The sequence below is a fragment of the Eurosta solidaginis genome, chromosome 3 (assembly GCF_040869045.1).
Source record: "Eurosta solidaginis isolate ZX-2024a chromosome 3, ASM4086904v1, whole genome shotgun sequence".
NCBI lineage: Eukaryota > Metazoa > Arthropoda > Insecta > Diptera > Tephritidae > Eurosta > Eurosta solidaginis.
The window spans coordinates 141,740,772-141,755,966 of record NC_090321.1 but is presented as its reverse complement, the minus strand read 5'-3'; the positions used below and the strand labels follow the sequence as shown (position 1 = coordinate 141,755,966).

The 15,195-nt window shown below is 36.6% G+C and overlaps 1 protein-coding gene and 1 long non-coding RNA gene across 7 annotated transcripts in view; both read right to left on the bottom strand.

The window, feature by feature from the left end:
- The window catches only part of phyl (phyllopod), a 413,007-nt gene that overhangs the window by 190,468 nt on the left and 207,344 nt on the right, over positions 1 to 15,195 (bottom strand). The gene's annotated exons all lie outside the window — the stretch shown is intronic.
- On the bottom strand, positions 5,725 to 6,321 carry LOC137244309 (uncharacterized). The gene is made up of 3 exons (XR_010950891.1): positions 6,210 to 6,321; positions 6,035 to 6,144; positions 5,725 to 5,948 (listed from the first exon to the last, which is right to left on the bottom strand). It is a non-coding gene; the product is annotated as an uncharacterized lncRNA (long non-coding RNA).

Here is a 15,195-nt window from a genome sequence, read left to right as displayed (position 1 = left end):
CCACTCCCTTTTAAAATACTCATTAACACCTTTCATTTGATACCCATATCCTATAAACAAATTCTAGAGTCACCCCTGGTCCACCTTTATGGAGATATCTCACAAAGGCGTCCACCTATAGAACTAAGGCCCACACCCTTTTAAAATACTCATTAGCACCTTTCATTTCATACCCATATAGTACAAACAAATTCTATAGTCACCCTTGGTCCACGTTTATAGCGATATCTCGAAAAGGCGTCCACATATAGAACTAAAGCCCACGCCCTCTTAAAATACTCATTAACACCTTTCATTTGATACTCATATCGTACAAACAAATTCTAGAGTCACCCTTGGTCCATCTTTATGGCGATATCTCGAAAAGGCGTACATCTATAGAACTTAGGCCCACGCTCTTTTAAAATACTCATTAATACCTTTTATTTGATACCCATATCGTACAAAATAAATTTTAGAGTCACCCCTGGTCCACCTTTATGGCGATATCTCGAAAAGGCGTCCATCTATAGATCTATGGCCCACTTCCTCTTAAAATACTCTTTAATACCTTCCATTTGATGCACATGTCATTCAAACACATTCCAGGGTTACCCTAGGTTCCTTTTACAATATGGTGATTTCCCTTACTTTGTCTCCACAGCTCTCAACTGAGTATGTAATGTTCGGTTACACCCGAACTTAGCCTTCCTTACTTGTTTCTTTTTATAATGTTTTTAGGAACGTGGTGCATCTGGAAACCTTCGTGTTTCCTAGTTTTATGGCATAGAGCACAACTTACTTTAGGCATCTTGCAAACTAAAAACGTATATAATTTTAGAAATCGGAGAGTGAAGAATTTGGAAATTTTCCTTGAAAATTTAATACTTAAACAATTTGTGTTGGCTTCAGTTGTTGTTTAGTTAGAGTGTAAGAAATCCCTGGAAAGAATCGGGATAAGGCGGAGCATACATCTGAGACTGCTGCTATAGGAGTGATACAGCTGTCAGATCTAGAAGCAGGAAGTGGTATAGGTCCTAGAAAACTTCTACTATTTGTGAAGAGGATGGGGTTTGGCAGTATGGTCATTAAAACAAGTTCTGGTAACACTCAGGTCTCGTTCAGTCTATGTGAGGTACTCACGTACCTGCAAGTTCAACCTTACCTAACCTACTAGCACTCTCATTCCTACTTCACTCCCTCTACCTTTCTCTCCTGAATGTACACATTCATGGAATCTCTATACCAAACATGAAATATCTTTGTTTTTATAAATCACTAAAACTACATATATGAAATTAACGCGGGTATAATTTCCAGAATCGTATTCATCTTTACATTTAAGATAAAGATATATAATTGAAACGTTCTCCTGTCCTATAATATTTCTCTATGCGATGTGTAGGTATACATCCTTCTTGCAAAAGAAATGTGTATCTTCTTTCCTCGCTTTTTGCTCTCTTCTCTGCCAACTGGAGCCAATTGGTCACACCAAGGGAGTTTCGATCGTTTTTCCCTGGTCCTTGTCCTCTTGTGCTCCGACTTAATTCCCAAACTTCCTGTTTTTATGTATCATCTTCCCTTCTCTAGGTCTCCCCTTCTTATCTTTCCCACCTTTTCTCCATTTCCTACTCCTAATTTATTTCCTCTCCGTCACCCTTTCTCCATTTTCATTCCTCTCACTCTTCTGTTTCTCCTCCATCGCCAAATCCCATTCCAATCTGTGATTTTCTTTTTCTCTTTTCAGCCTATGGCTTTTTGTATAACTCTCCATTTCCCTCTCGCTCTTTTTCTTAGCTAAATAAAATTTTATAATAGGTCAGTTCCTGGTCCTTTTCCCGGAAAGAAGAGTTTATCAAATATTAACTTGGTCAATGAATTGTCCCTGTACCGGATTTTGAGCAAATCGCGTCATAAATTAGTTTTTTTGGAACGGATCGGACCCTGGTTCACTTTTCAGAAAGATAAAGAAGAAAACGGACCAAATTGTGAATCTAATGGATCCTCGAATCCCTTGAACACATACACACACGAAATTTCATCAAAATTGGCCAGTCTTTAAGGACCAGTTCAGTCACATGCACACGTACAAAAGAAACATCTATCCCTTCATTTATTGAAAGATAATTTATTTCTCATTTAAAAATTTCATTAAATAATTTTATATTTATTCGAGTAAAATTAAAAAACAGATTTGGAAGATTTATACTGTAGAAGAAGGGAGTCATTGCATTCTTAACAGTTGCGTAATGCTATTGTAAAGATGCACCTGCTCATAAATCTTAGAATATTATACGTTGTTCTTGTAACAGGTCCTTTTAAATGCATACAGTGTGCTGATATTCTACTTTACTCTTCCAATAGTGTAGAAAAGCAGTACCACACAAACTTAAATAAAAAACAAGTAAGGAAGGCTAAGTTCGGGTGTAACCGAACATTACATACTCAGCTGAGAGCTTTGGAGACAAAATATGGGAAAAACACCATTTAGCAAAATGAACCTAGGGTAACCCTGGTGTTGCCGATTAAACTTAGATTTACATTTTATTATACACTTCTCTATCGATATTTGCTAAGATGGTATACTTTGAAAACTTTGATTATTTTAAGATGGCATCACTATAGTTAGTTTCGTTAATGTATAAAATTTAACGAAGCATCACTTATACATATTTATTCCATAAATTTAATTTCATTTTATAATATATAGTTTTGCCAAAACCTTTTCTTTTATTATACCATATGTTATCTTATAGATATTAAAACTTTGCTGTACACACTATATAAGTGAATAAATGGCATGTTATGATATGCGTTGTTTTACTATCGTTCGCTCGTTATTACTGCCGTAACATTTTTTAATACTCTCGCAATATAATCTGCACATACGAAGAAGCCAATGGGACGCTACAATCTTCGAAGACCGAAAACGAATACGTCTACCGAAGTGGGAAATAATCTAATAGATACTTCACAAGAAAGCACCGAGATGGAATCTGCCAGCGAAGGAGAGATGAACTCAACACCCACCAAAGCAGACAAGTGTATACGTGAGTTAAAAAAAACAAATTATAGATTTACAGCGCTCATTAGCAGAGTCTGAAGAAGAAAAGCTAGATTTGAAGCAATCAATTTGCTTTACACTCAAAGATTAGTACCATAAGCGTTAATTCTGCCGACGCAGCCTTTGCCAACTCCCAGTTGGCAAATACAAATACATCCGTCAATACTGCCGACGTTACTTCTGCCAGCACTCGTTGTGCCAATACACCCTCTGCCCACGTCAACACTGCCGACGTTACCTCTGCAAGCACTCGTTGTGCTAATACAGCCACTGCCTACGTCAACACTGCCGACGTTACCTCTGCCATCACTCGTTCTGCTAATACAGCCTCTGCCTACGTCAACACTGCCGACCTTACCTCTACCAGCACTCGTTGTGCTAATACAGCCTCTGCCTACGTCAACACTGCCGACGTTACCTCTACCAGCACTCGTTGTGCTAATACAGCCTCTGCCTACGTCAACACTGCCGACGTTACCTCTGCCAGCACTAGTTGTGCTCATATAGCCTTTGCCCACGTCAGCTCTGCCGACGTTGCCTCTGCCAGCCCTGACTATAACAACGCCGCCGCTGCCAACGCAGCTTTTGCCAATTTAAGTTCGCCATATGTAGTAGATATAAACAGTCAATTTCCTTATACAGCCTCTATTAACACAAATTCTGCAAGCATAGTTAGCTCTAATGCCGTCTTTGCCAACTTCAGTTCTGCCGACGTTAACCCTGTCAACGTCACCAATGCCAACGTTCTTTCTACTAGTCGTAACGTCGCCAACGTTACCTCAACTATTGGTAACTTCTCAAATATAACTCCCAACACTAATGTTATTTTCGCCAATCACAATACTTACCAGCCTTCGAATGTTGCATGTTCAGTATTACCACCAAACTGCATCAGCCACACCGAGACTACAAATCCTAGGAGCGTTCATTATGCTAACCAGAATCATTTTCAAAACGTTGCAAGCAATGGCTACATAGCAGCTAACAATAATTCACCAAATATTTATGGATTTTACCCACCGTTCGCCTCCAGCCATGTTACAACACGATTACCTGGATCGCAACCGAACCAGCTTGTACAATCAACAACTACGCCACAGCCATACATACGAAAACTTTTGGACTTACCAGAATTTAGTGGATCGCCGGAAGAATGGCCAATGTTCTTTGCGGCATTCAAAGGAACGACAGCCATGTATATGTACACTGATTTGGAGAATTTGTTTCGCCTACAAAAGGCGTTGAAGGGACCAGCTAGACAAAGAGTGGAATCATTGCTTATTAATCCATCAAGTGTGAACGCTGTGATATCTACACTGGAATTTCACTTTGGACGACCGCAGCTATTAATTCGTAGTCAAATAACTAAGGCGCGAGCATTTCCAACGATTAGTGTTGGAAAACTGACTGATATCATAGCTTTCAGCACGATGGTAAACAACTTGACTGCCTTTTTGGAAAATGCTGGCGCAGCCGCCCATTTGACAAATCCAACTCTTCTCGATGAGCTTGTGTGTAAGCTGCCAATGATTAAACGCGAGGAATGGGCTCACCACACCTTTTCCATGAATTTAGCGTATCCAAGCATTCGACACTTTAGCAATTGGTTGAAAGAAATATCAATTTTTATTTCAATAGCAGCAGATGTAATTCCACATAAGAATTTTAACTCGAATGAACAGCTGATTTCAAAGTCGAACCTGTCTGTAAAGCCAGTGTTGGTAATAACAGAAACAAAGTGCGGGTATTGTAAAGGTAGTCATCCCCTAAATCAGTGCTCGAAGTTCAAAGATATTGATTGCGATCTAAGATGGAAGTTTGTGAAAGAAAATCATTTATGTTTTAGTTGTATGCACTCAGGACACAGCGCTGCAAACTGTGGAAGTCGTCGCGAATGCAGTATTAACTCGTGCAAAAGATTCCATAACCGATTACTACCTGAAAATTATAGAATTGTAGCTGAGAGGGTAACTTCGAATAGGGATGAGGATGCTCAACAGCAGATGGTAGATGAAACCATTAATGTCAACGCAATTTATAAGAAGGAATTTAATATAAAAACATTATTTAAGTTTATACCTGTAGAAATAAAAGGACCAAGAGGTAATTGTAAAATCATGGCATTTATTGATGACGGGTCGAAAATATCTTTATCGAAGAGAATGTTGCCAAAGCCGTTGGTTTGAAAGGATCACAAGATTTGTTATCACTAAGATGGATAGGAGGAAAAACAACAAGTGAAATGCCACAGCGTTTAGAGGTTGAAGTCTCTGGTGTTAGGGATAACGGAAAAAGTTATCAAATGCGAAACGTACGAACAACGAAAAAGTTACAATTGCCGGCACAGACTTTAAATTTCCAGAGTTTTAAGTCCAAATACGAGGTGGCGAAGAATGTGCCAATCGACGACTATGTAAATGCCTTTCCACAAATGCTTATCGGCATGCCCCATACAAACTTAGTCCGACCATTGGAAGTAATCAATCTAGACGATTGTTTCTGCATTCATAAATCTAATTTAGGCTTCATATTATTTGGGTCAAATGAGGATAGTGCTGATGAAGTAGTTTTTAGCGCGTTCAAAAGAAAAATGATCCCGGGCCCCGTCCGAAACCGGGGGTGGGAACAAAATTAAATCTGTGCAAAATCTCTTTGCACACAAAATTGTTTCCTGTGTAAAACATTACAACAACCACTTGAAAATTTCCAACTTTTTCAATTTCTGCTTTCGGATTCGTGGTCTTGGGTCCAAAGCTCGTCTTTTGACAACTCTCTCGATATTTTGTTTAAGCGTTTTAGAACTTCTGATCTAAAGTAAAGAAGTACCAGTAATTTTAGTGACTCACTCCGCAATGTGCAATTAAAATGTTAAACAGGCCGAGTGTTAGGTGATGGCAAACGAAATCTGCAAAAGGAAAAATGCAATTTTAGTACATATTTGGTAAATGTAAACAGAGTTGGTCTTTAACAATGAATAAATAGTCAACTCACCTTTTATTTCCATAGAAAACCCCCAGTCCGAATACAGGGATTGTGTATCGCTAGGATTGCGAGTTAGGACGCCGCAGTTTTCCAATATTTGTGGTAAACAATGTAAATACCTGTAGATAAATGATAATTAACAATTAGCATGTAACATTTTATGTGATATTTTATGTATACTTACGTTTTATAAGATATTTCAGTTAATTTGTCTAAATTCTCAACAATAAACAAATTTTTTCAAAGGCGAAATCGTAATTTTTTCTTCAATTGACAACGAATGACGATCAAAACATATAAGTGAACGTTGATCAGTGTGCCCATGATTTCTCTTGGTTCACTTTCGGTTTTATAATTTTTTATAGAAAATCTATGTAAAAATAAAAGTAGTTTCGCAAAGAGGCAAATTGAGTTTAAAAGTGGGAGTTCAAGATGGCGGATTAGAAAGAGAAGCTGCCAACGTCAGTCCCCTTGTCATGAGCCAGGTGAAGTAAGCCGTAAAATTTTCTTTGTTCTGTCATTCGGCTATCTGAAAATTTTTGAACAATGTTGTCCCCGAAAAGTTGTCTTTTGCATTTTTCCGTAGTAAAATATGCCACTTTTAGTACTTTTTCACACAAACGTATTAGCTGAATGTCGATGCATCCTAACTGAGTTGAATTACAGAGATCTATCATTTGGGTATTTTCATTGTAGGCTTTTATAAGTATCATATTGCTGACGCTTCCAAGACATTCGAGACATATCATTCATACATTACACTGAAAGAAATGGTGATAGTAAAATCAACAAATCTGTTCTGTTCTTGACTTAACGGAGATTCGGTGAAATTTATCAAATTACAGTTAATTCGACCGATTTCTCTGTCAAGCGAACAAATTAGTTTAGTCATTTCAACAGAAAAGTAAATGTCGCTCTTAAGTTAACAAAATTCTATAAAATTGACAGATTCCTAATCAATCTAACTGATTTTTCTGTTAACACAACTGATCTTACAGGTCATTTCAACGGCGATCAACTGTCAATACATGAGCAAATTTCAAAGAGAATTTTACGCTCACTGCCCTCTCTACTTTGTACTTATGACTATGGTGCCACTTGTTAAAAAAAACACCAAAATAAAAAAAACCACCAAATCGAAAAAACACACAAAATGGGAAAACAACAAAAACTAGTTTTGCAGTTATCAATACAAAACCAGGCATGCTTAACCAACGAACCGATATCATTTCGTTACGATAATTAACGTTAATAAACGAAACAAAGTCATTTCGTTTCGTTTATTAACGTTAAGAACGTCAAATTAACGAAATGATTTTGTTTCGTTCTCTACCATATCAAAACGAAATGAAATCGTTTATGTTGATTATTAATTTCAAACTATGCTGGCAAAGCTGATTAATGGCGGAGTCATTAAAGGTGAAAGCATTAGCCAAGCTGATGGCAACTTTTCTCATGAATTTTGACAGTACGAACATTTCTCAGAGTATTTTTGACATTACCATCAACGAATTACACAAACAAATTACACGGAGTTTGTGTGTGTATGCCCGCTCGCTGTTACCACCTTACGGCTTCACCATGGCTATAGCATTGTCAGCACAATTTAAACATAAAGTATCACGTTTTTGCTAACGTTTTTAACGTTAAAGAAAGCTTTTCGTTTCGGTTAAAAACGAGATACAATTTATCTTGGTAATTTCTTTATCGATAATATTTCGAAGTATTTCAACGGAAACGGTGGAAATTTTTTGATAAACGATTAGCTTAACGTTAAGGTGCATCCCTGTACAAAAGAAAAGCCCTTTTTTGAATTTACTGTGCAAAAAATTATGAGATACCGGGACACCTATTTATCGGGTACAATTTTGCAACTTCTCCAAGTGAAATGCAAATTTGCGCACTCTTGTTGCAAAAGTTTTGTTTGAACGAACAGGATTTTTCCAAAGTTAGTAACATTTTGTTAAAGTTTTTACGAACTTTCACTCACGCAAACGTATCTAATAAGATAATAAAAAAATATCCATTTTAATGTTGATGTTTCCGACAACATAAAAGTGTGAGTTGTTTTGGAATCGTTTCAACTTAAGGTGTTACGAAAATTAAACTTGCCGAATTACGTGTAAATTTACTCCAGTGGTGATTTACCTTCCTGCGATTAGATTCTTTACTTTTCTATAACTTACAAGTTCTCTATTTCTATTCAAACATTTACACTAAAAGTTTTGTTCGAAACAATCAAGTGTGGCAACTACATTCAAGAGAAGAAATTGAGAATGAGCTGAGCTGCAACTGAAAGAATTGAGAAACAGTTTTGTAAATACTATTTTCATTTCTATTTGCAAAGCGAAGTTCAAAACTATAAATTAAATTTATATATATAAAAAGAAGTGTACATTTTGATTGTCACTCCATAACTCGAGAAAAGCTTGACAGATTGCCATGAAATTTTTAGGAAAGATACAGGAAGGAGAGATGATGGTTAGTTGATTTTGAAATCCCAAATCGGTTTAGCCATATATATATATAAATCAAATTCTGTGTGTGTGTGTGTTCGCTATGGAAACGTATTTCCCATACATCAATCATCACCAAGTTTTGCTGATGGGTTCCTTCGATCAACGGGAAGGTTTTAGGCAAAAAATAATTTCGATATATAAAAGTAGCGTGGCACCTCCCATACAAATGGAATCTTTGGTACTGCATACCTTTGAAAGTATACATGCCAGAACATTGAAATTCAATGAGGAGTTATATGAGGTTAATCCCTAACACCACCAAGAAAATGCCGAATTTGGAGAAAGGGGGCGTGGCACCTCCCATACAAATGGAATCTTTAGTAATGCATAACTTTGAAGGTATACATGCCAGAACATTGAAATTATATGAGGTCAATCCCTAACACCACCAAGAAAAGGCGGAATTGGGAAAAAGGGGCCGTGGAACCTCTCATTCAAATGGAATCTTTGGTACTGCATAACTTTGAAGGTATACATGCCAGAACATTGAAATTCAGTAAGGAGTTATATGAGGTCAATCCCTAACACCACCAAGAAAATGCGGAATTGGGGAAAAAGGGGCGTGGAACCTCCCATTCAAATGGAATCTTTGGTACTGCATAACTTTGAAGGTATACATGCCAAAACATTGAAATTCAGTAAGGAGTTATTTGAGGTCAATCCCTAACACCACCAAGAAAATATGGAATTGGGAAAAAGGGGGCGTGGCACCTCCCATACAAATGGAATATATTATACTGCATATATCCGGATGTCGTAATGGTAAGATAATTAAAATTGGTAAGGAGCTATGTGACGTTAAGTCCAAAAACCTCCAGTAAAATGTGGAATGGGGAAAAACTATGGCTGCCGTACAAACTTAAGTTATTTTAACACCTAAAGTTTGACTGCATTGTTGAGTTTAGCTGTTATGCCTTTTGGACGTTTACTAATCTGCCGCTGTTAAAAAAATTGTTTAGCTTCAGTCTATCTACATCTTCTATAAAAATCAAATTATGTGTGTGTGTTCCCTATGAAAACGTGTTTGCTATACTTCGATCATCACCAAATTTTGGCTCGAGGTTCCTTCGATCAAGACGAAAGTTTTTCATATTTCAGAATTAAGAATTTTAAATTTAAATGTTTTTGTTTTTTGGCTATGCGAAAGAACTATCTTAGCTACCAAAAATGATCATGTTAACAAAATCAATGATCGCTTTCAAAATCAATTTCCTGGTGAAGTGACGAAATATAAATCGATCGACACAGTTACAGATGAAGATAAAATTGTGAATTTTCCGAATGAATTTCTATACTCCTTAGAACCAAAGGGAATGCCTGCGCATATATCAACTTTGAAAATTGGCTCACCAGTCATGCTTCTTCGGAATGTAATCAGAGCAACAATCATCAGCGGTAAAAGCAATACAATAATATAAAATAAGATACAAGAATAAAATGTTTTAAAAGAAAATTTAACCAAATATGCGTACAAAATTCAATTCAATTTACAGAACAATAAATTAAATTATCAACAAACAAAACAGAACAAATAACGCAACATCCATTCGATCTCGGGCGTTACAACGTGAGCCTGGTAAAGCTAGTAAATTATAAAATATAAAATTTGGTGAAAGTGTGTCTAATAAAACAAAATAATAAAGTGTATAATGTTTAATGTGTGCCAGCATATTTGATGTGCGCCCAATTGAAGTTCGGTTAGTAAGTGCTACCGTGGTGTGATGGTAGCGTGCTCCGCCTACCACGCCGAATGCCCTGGGTTCACACCCCGGGCAAAGCAACATCAAAATTTTAGAAATAAGGTTTTTCAATTAGAAGACAATTCTTCTAAGCGGAGTCGCCCCTCGGCAGTGTTTGGCAAGCACTCCGAGTGTATTTCTGCCATGAAAAGCTCTCAGTGAAAACTCAACTTCCTCGCAGATGCCGTTCGTAGTCGGCATAAAACAAGTAGGTCCCGTCCCGTCAATTTGTATGAAAAATTAAAAAGGAGCACGACCCAAATTGGAAGAGAAGCTCGGCCTAAAATCTCTTTTCGTAAAAAGATGTCGCAACAACTTTTTTTATCCATTTGACTACTAAAACGGTCAATTACGAATCAACAATTTGTGAGCAGTTGATTCAACATCTTGTTACGATGGATAAAAATTGACAGAAATTTCGGTTGAATTGACCCGTATTTCGGTTGATTTTAAAAGTATTTTTCTTTCAGTGTAATAACACCAAAACTCTCATGTTATACCTAATATACATATGTTAAAGATTTCACTAAAACAATGGTATTCTAAGTATAATAAACATCGTTAGTGTTGTTGTAAAAATCAGCCCTTTAAAATTTAGCGGACGTTAATGTCATTTGCAATACATGAATCCGGCTCGCTTAGGTACTAGCATCTTCTGGTTTAAGGCCGATCGCCGCGGCGGCCGTCCATCTTTGGTAAAATTTGTAAATATATCTTTTGATAAAGTTTGTATTACCCATGATACAAAAAATGGAGGTAGTTCCATTTAGTGTAACATTAGCCACTTGATTTTTACGGGGACAATGACAATTTCACCAAAAACAAGCTACCAGATTGAAAAATGTTACGAATTTTCATGGATTTCATATTAACGAATACGACTAAATTATTTTCATATTTATTTTAAATAAAAAAGAAAAAACAATGAGTCCCATGCCTTGGAAATATTTCAATACGAAATATCAGCCTAGAAAAAGTTTTTAATACGTTTTCGAGCTCCCGAGAATTGTTTTGGTGGAAGAAACATGGATCGAAATATAATAAGCAAGGGAATATAGCCTGTACGTTTGCTCAGAATATTTTGACAAAACATACACGTTTGTCAGTTGCTTGCTCAAATAAGGTCCTTATAAATCGACACCGCAATTTCTTGATAAATTGGCTACAGGTCCACATTTTTTATTTTTTTATTTATTGTATAAGTCAAGCGTAGCGGTTAAGGAAGGAATTGTTAAACCATTTTTTAAGGAGAACATTGCCCTGTAGCTATGCAGGTTAGCAGTAGTTATGAGAGTTGTTTTGCCCGTTGTACCAGGGGTCACCTTGGCACAAGCCCCGCCTATACACATTCTGTATGCCTTTAGCATTGACGTCCCACAAACGTAACAAATTAAACACCTACCACTCCCTGCAGACTTTGGACGTACACTTTTTCTCAACACGCCTTGAGAAATATCCACTGAAGAGGCATGATCATAGCGTCATGTTAGAACAGCAGGATTTTTCGTGTATTTTTTTCTGTCTAGGGATCAAGCTGCCATAAAGATATGAGTCATTAACCAATGTATGAGTCTTTATTCACTATTTTTCATTAAAATTGCATGTTTTACTGTATTCTCAATCAATATATATGCACATAAATCGTGCTAAAGCATATTGTTATTGTCTAAAATGGCAATTGCGTTTTCATCCTAAAGGAAATTTTCATCCCGAAAAACCACAATTTTGTCTTAAACAGCAACGGTATGGCAACGCTTCTGGCAAAACCACAAACATTATGAAACTTCAAAAATCCCCAAATACGTCAAAAGATTTTGAGTGGAACTACCTTCTTTTTTGTATCATGGTATTACCTATTAGAGGGGCAAGTGCCTAACTTCATATAAATCAACAAATTTGTGGACAGTTGTAAAGATTTTTAGGAATAGACATTTGAGGGGATTATTTTCACCATCATCAGTAGAACCCGCAACCCAATCTGGCGCATTGTATACGTCCGTTACATATAAATGGAAAACAGCTCTCCGTATTATGTATGTCCGGTTGTTGAGTGGAAGCTTGAACTGAAGTTGCGCTCAGTTTACATGAGTTAATTTTTTTTTTTTTTTTTTGAAAGCTAACACTAATTTAAACTTACACTCGGACTTAGTATCCTCTTTTGCACTGGCGTTAGGTAGCACTGCTAAGCTGCACAATGCAGGGTTTTTTCTACTCCTATTTTTTCAATGCGGTTAAAATTTTACGCTTTCCTGACCGTTGAAAATACACCCGTACCCTTTCAGATAGCGTACATTTTCTGTCTTTTTCTATTTACTTCACCTGGTGATTCCACCAAGCGGTCGACTATCTTCAGCAGAGCAATTTATGAAAACTCAATTTTTCAACGTTTCTTATACATTTTATTCAATGCTAAATATTAGAAAATATATAGATATACTTACGTTAAATAACGCAACTATATAAAGAAATGACGTTATGGTTTGTTCGTAAAACAGTGAAATAAGCAAAACCGATACAGCCTTTTTTGAAATTATTGTTGCTGGCATATGTGCCTGCCTAATGCTTTTCACAGTTTTATACATCTGGTATTTCTTATATTTTTAATACAACTCTGTTTAAGTTTCCGAAAAATTGATATGTACCTATAACCGCTGCTTTCGGCTTCAATATTTCACGAAGAGCCGAAAAACAAGCACGAATAAGTATGTAAGATTGAAATAATTTGCCTTTAATTCTATGTTCTTATAGATATTAAAACTCAGTAACTCAGTAACTCATCCTCAGTAAAACTCATTAAAATGTAAGACTTTGTAACATTGTATTTTTTCGCCATTAATAAAAAGTTATTAATATATTCTTTCTTCAAAATCCTTGGTATTTTCTTGCAAAACTTGCCTCCACAACATTTTAATATTTATTCTACGAGCTGCCGTGAAAAGCCGCCATTTTTAATTGATGCATGCAACACTATAATTTGAGAAGCAGAAATTCAGACGAATTAAATGTAAATATGTCAAGTTCTAACAATAACTAATTCAACGATAGTGAAAACAATCGCACCAAAATGATGCGGTAATTGAAGGAAGGTATTCAGCAACAGATTTTAGAATTGCATATGTCTCTGGAAGCTTCTGAAAAGGCCAGGTTGTCTTCAAGAGAAATTTGCAACAACAACAACATCACCTCTCGTCAGTGTAGCAACAAGTGAGTCACTTGCCGACTCTCGCCCCAGTGCTACAACGTCTGTTACATCGATGTATGCGTATTAGACTGGGTCGATTTATTAACCGATATCGCGCCATCGTTTTTTCGATGGGATTTGGGCTTAGGAAAAAAGTTCCACTACGCATACCAAAAAAAATAATTTTCGAGCCAACGAAATTTAATTTTTTTGACTTTGATTTTTAAAGTTTTTTTCATGAGCTATTAAAAAAATTTTCAAATATTCCTTTTTTTCTCAAAAAATTGTTATCGACAACGTTTTTAGTGGAAATTTTTGGGTCGGACATGGTATACAAATGAACATTTTTTTTGTAGGTCTAGAAAAAAACCTTAAAACTCAAAGTCGAAAAAAGTCAAAAAAATTAAATTTCGCAGGCTCGAAAATTATGTTTTTGGTATGCGTAGTGGAACTTTTTTTCCTGAGCCCAAGTCCTATCGAAAAATCGATGGCACGATATCGGTTAACTTTCGTTCATACAAATCGACCCACCCTAATGCGTATATATCTGTCGCCGCCACATGCTCAGCTCGCCAGCTGTACACAAGTTTTGCCAACAACGCTCAGAACAACCAAGCTGCAGTAGCCGCTTCTGCAGACCGCCCATGCCCATCAGCCTGCCAACATGCAAACCAGGCATGGCTTAACCAACGAACCGATATCATTTCGTTACGATAATTAACGTTAATAAACGAAACAAAGGCATTTCGTTTCGTTTATTAACGTTAAGAACGTCAAATTAACGAAATGATTTTGCTTCGTTTTCTGCCATAACCAAACGAAATCAAATCGTTTATGTTGATTATTATTTCAAACTATGCTGGCAAAACTGATTGATGGCGGAGTCATTAAAGGTGAAAGCACTAGCCAAGCTGATGGCAACTTTTCTCATAAATTTTGACAGTACGAACATTTCTCTGAGTATTTTTGACATTACCACCAACGAATTACACAAACAAATTACATGGAGTTTGTGTGTGTATGTCCGCTCGCTGTTACCACCTTACGGCTTTACCATGGCTATAGCATTGCCAGAACAATTCAAACATAAAGTATCACGTTTTTGTTAACGTTTTTAACGTTAACGAAAGCTTTTCGTTTCGGTTAAAAACGAGATACAATTTATCTTGATAATTTCTTTATCGATAATATTTCGAAGTGTTTCAACGGAAACGGTGGAAATTTTTTGATAAACGATTAGCTTAACGTTAAGGTGCATCCCTGATGCAAACTATTGTGCCTCAATTTAATCATATTGTAGGAAGCTATCATACGAACTACTCGCCTAATTCCAACTACACAAACGCTTATTGCAAACATCCATCGCCATCACTCAATTACAATGCCCAAATAAACATGCAACCGTGTATTCAACCTTTTGTTAAGAAATTGCAGGACTTGCCCAATTTTCATGCGCTCCTGAAGAGTGGCCTATGTTTATTGTCGCATACAAAGAAACCACAAATCTGTTTTCCTACACCAACGTGGAAAATTTACTCCGATTACAAAAAGCCCTTCGAGACGACGCCCGCGCTAAAGTGGAATATCTTCTGATTCACCCTTCAAGCGTGAGTACCGCACTAGCATCGTTAGAGTTTCAATTTGGTTAATACGTATCCAACTCATAAAAGCCAGAGCGTTTTCGTGGATTACAAGTGGTAAAATCAACGATATTGTTAGTCTCAGCAAATC